Source organism: Orcinus orca, chromosome 8 (genome assembly GCF_937001465.1).
Source record: "Orcinus orca chromosome 8, mOrcOrc1.1, whole genome shotgun sequence".
Taxonomy (NCBI): Eukaryota; Metazoa; Chordata; class Mammalia; order Artiodactyla; family Delphinidae; genus Orcinus; species Orcinus orca.
Window position 1 is genome coordinate 28,527,319 of NC_064566.1, and position 4,153 is coordinate 28,531,471.

General features: G+C 38.1%; 1 pseudogene; it reads left to right on the forward strand.

Annotated features, from left to right (window-relative positions):
- Window positions 1-944: 944 nt before the first annotated feature.
- LOC101283875 (homeobox protein NANOG-like) lies at window positions 945-1,946 on the forward strand (annotated as a pseudogene).
- The last annotated feature ends 2,207 nt before the right edge of the window (window positions 1,947-4,153 follow it).

The following is a 4,153-nucleotide window of genomic DNA, read 5'->3' on the forward strand; positions in this document are numbered from 1 at the left end:
GGAGTGTATGTACTGTTGCTTTGGCATTTAGGATTTCAGACTCCACTTATTTTCAGGGTTAGGTCAGCACCTTTTACCTGCACTCCTGTCAGTGAGGTTGTTTCATACATTTGTAAACCAATTCGATTCTGCATTCTATTCTGGGATCCCTCAGCCTTCTAATAATACTTTTTAAGTTGTATACATTAAAGTTCACTCTTTGTGCTGTAAAGTTTCATGGATTTTGACAAATGTGTAGCATGTACCCACTGTCACGGTATCATATGGAATAGTTTCACGACACTAAAAAATCTCTTGTGCCTCCACTCTGTAACACCTCCCCACCACACACACATACACACCCACCAAACACACACATACACGAACCTCAAACTCCTGGCAACTACTAATCTGTCTATTATCTCTGTATTTTTGCTTTTTCCAGAATGTCATATAAATGCATCAGTATATAGCGGCTGGCTGACTCCCATTAGCAATAGGCATTTGTGATTCACCGATGTCTTACATGGCTTGATAGCTCATATCTTTTTATTGATGAATAATATTCCATTGGGTGACTGGGCTCCAGTTTGTTTATTCATTTACCTATTCAAGAAGATCCTGGGTGCCTCCGTTTTTTGGCAATTATTAATAAAGCAGCTATAAACATTTCCATGCAGGCTTTCACGTAGACGCACATTTTAAAATTAGTTGGGTAGATATCAACAAGCACAATTACTGGAATGGTATGGTAAGGGTATGCTTAGTTTTGGTCATTTTCCTACATTGGGCTGGTAGGCTTCTGTTATCACACAGGTGACTTCCCTTCATCCCATATTTTTAATACTTTTATACCTGGAGATCTTCACCTTTCTCTAAGCTCTTCTACCTAGATTCTTAAGCCTGGACTTTTTCTACCATCTATCTAGCCCTTTGGTTTTCTCCCTCTCCTTCAATTCAACAGCATGAGTGTGGACCCAGCTTGTCCCCAAAGCCTGCGTGGCCCCGAAGCATCCAATTATATATCTTCACCAATGCCTGAGATTTATGGGCCTGAAGTAAATTATGTGTCCTTGCAAATGTCATCTGCTGAGACCCACAACGTGGAGACTGGACAGTCCTGATTCTTCCACAAACCCCAGAGTAAAACTACTGGCCACGGCTGCAGACAAGAGTACAGAGAAGAAGGAAGAGAAGGTCCTGGTCAAGAAACAGAAGACCAGAACCGTGTTCTCTCAGACCCAGCTGTGAGTACTCAATGATAGATTTCAGAGGCAGAAATACCTCAGCCTCCAGCAAATGCAAGAACTTTCCAACATCCCGAACCTTAGCTACAAACAGGTTAAGATCTGGTTCCAGAACCAGAGAATGAAACGTAAGAGGTGGCAGAAAAACAACTGGCCAAGGAATAGCAACATTGTGTGACTCAGGGCCCAGCAACTACAGAATACCCAGGCTTCTATTCCTACACCAAGGATGCCTGGTGAACTCTTGCAGAAACCTGCCCATGTCGGGTAACCAGACCTGGAATAACCCAACTTGGAGCAACCAGAGCTGGAACAGTCAATCCTGGAGCAATCACCCTTGGAACAGTCAGACCTGGTGCCCCCAAGCTTGGAATAACTAGACTTGGAACAGTCAATTCAACAACTATGTTGAGGAATTCCTGCAGCCCCAGAACCAGTTCCAGCAAAATTCTCCTGTCAGTGTTTTGGAGGCCACCTTGGAAACTGATGGGGAAAGCTATAACACAATGCAGCAAACTGCTAAGTATTTCAATTCCCAACAGCAAAACATGGATTTATTCCCAAATTACTCTCTGAACATACAGCCTGAAGATTTGTAACGATGGCTGTATTATTCAATCTCAATTTGAGCCTTGACTGTATTACTTCCCTAGAATTTTTCTTTTACAATTACCTATCTCTCTGCCTTGAAAAGCTGCTTTTCATTGTGCCTTTTGTGTCAATTTGGGGGTGTATGATTGGTGACTAATCAAAGAGGCTTCAGAAGCATTGGCTTCTACAGACAACGTGATAAAAGATGACTGGCGGCTATAGATAACTAGGTTATAATACTATTTTTTGGATATCTTTAGGATCTAGAACCTAACCTCAAGAATAGGGAGCAAAAGTACAAAGATGTGTGATGAAGGATAATTCATATTTTCTGGGGTGGGGAGGCTTTACCTGTTAAGAACCTCAGTTGTTAAGGTGAAGGGTTAAGCTACAATGTGCTTCACTGATTTCCTCTACACATTTTTGCTATTTTACTACAACCCCTAATTTTTTCACCACTCTAGTATGTGTAGAAAGATGTTTTGATTTGTCCACATCATAATACTACCAGTTGGCTGGTTCGTTTGTAAGTACCAATAAAAAAAAAATTACCCATTTAAAAAAAAAAAAAAGAGTATGCTTAGCTTTGTAAGAAACTGCCCAGCTATCTTCCAAAGTGGCTATACCATCTACACTCCTAACTGCAATGCATTCCTGCTGCTTACCAGCAATCCTTACCAGCAAATAATATTGTCAGGTTTTCTCTATTTTATTCTTTCTGGTAGTTGTGTAGTAATATCTCTATAAATTTTTTAAACATCTTTATTGGAGTATAATTGCTTTACAATGTTGTGTTAGTTTCTGCTGTATAACAAAGTGAATCGGCCATATGTATACATATATCCCCATATCCCCTTCCTCTTGCACCTCCCTCCCACCCTCCCTATCCCACCCCTCTAGGTGGTCACAAAGCACTGAGCTGATCTCCCTGTGCTATGTGGCTGCTTCCCACTAGCTACCTATTTTACATTTGGTAATATATATATTTCAATGCTACTCTCTCACTTCATCCCAGATTACCCTTCTCCCGCCCCGTGTTCTCAAGTCCATTCTCTACATCTGCATCTTTATTCCTGTCCTGCCCCTAGGTTCATCAGATCCATTTTTTTTTAGATTCCGTATATATGTGTTAGTATATGGTATTTGTTTTTCTCTTTCTGATTTATTTCACTCTGTAGGAACAGACTCTAGGTCCATTTGCCTCACTACAAATAACTCAATTTCGTTTCTTTTTTTTTGAGTTTTTTTTTTAACATCTTTATTGGAGTATAATTGCTTTACAATGGTGTGTTAGTTTCTGCTTTATAACAAAGTGAATTTCATTTCTTTTTATGGCTAATATTCCATTGTATATATGTGCCACATCTTCTTTATCCATTCATCTGTTGATGGACACTTAGTCCATACATTTTTAATGTTTGTTTTGTGTTTATGTGAGAGCCATAATTTTAACTTTCTGAAAAGAATTGACAATTTTACTTCTAGTCTCTCTTTGGTATATAAACCCAACTTTTATGAATGTTATGGGAAACAGAATATGCAATTATATGAAAAGAATATGGGTACGTATCTGTTTGTGTGTGTTGATATAAAGCTGTTATTTATCATATTTAGTCAATTCAAATAGTAGATTTATGGATTTAATTAAAAATAAGCAAGTTAATTTGATTTCGCTTTATTTTTCTATGACATCCACCAATTAGAAGAGGAGACAATAGAGATTAATTCACTAAACCACTGATATTGATTTATTTTCCTCCAAAGCCTTAGGAAAGTACATGCTGTATGAAATTATTGAGGTTATTGTGCAAAGCTGCTGCTGAATCTGAGATACTTGACAGCCACAGAATAAGGAGAAAACTCAGTGTGCTATGTGCTTTGGGCTGAGATAAGTTCAGTTATTTTCAGATCCCTTTCATTTCAGTTGCTATTTAGGATTTATATAATTTGGTAACACACTGTTGAGGGCTTATAGATTAACCTGAAATTCATAGACTTTATGGTGAAAAACTTCAAGACATTATAGGCTTACAAGAAACAGTTTTCTGGCTGATAATTATAGAATTAGGATCAGTAGGGTTTTAAATGGAGAGTGATTGGAGTACAAATGTTATTGGGGGGAAAAGGGATAAGCCAATATGAGATTTGGGGGAAGCTCTTACTCCTTTGATTACTATTTCACCATTCTCACATGAGCTTCAGTACCAAGATAGCAGTAAAATAATACTATAGTTCTTTTCACCAAAACATTCTGGAATTTATTTAAGGAAGTAAGCACAGCTTACTGGCTGCATTTGTTATTAAAATTTTTTTCTTTTTTAATTAAACTAATTCTT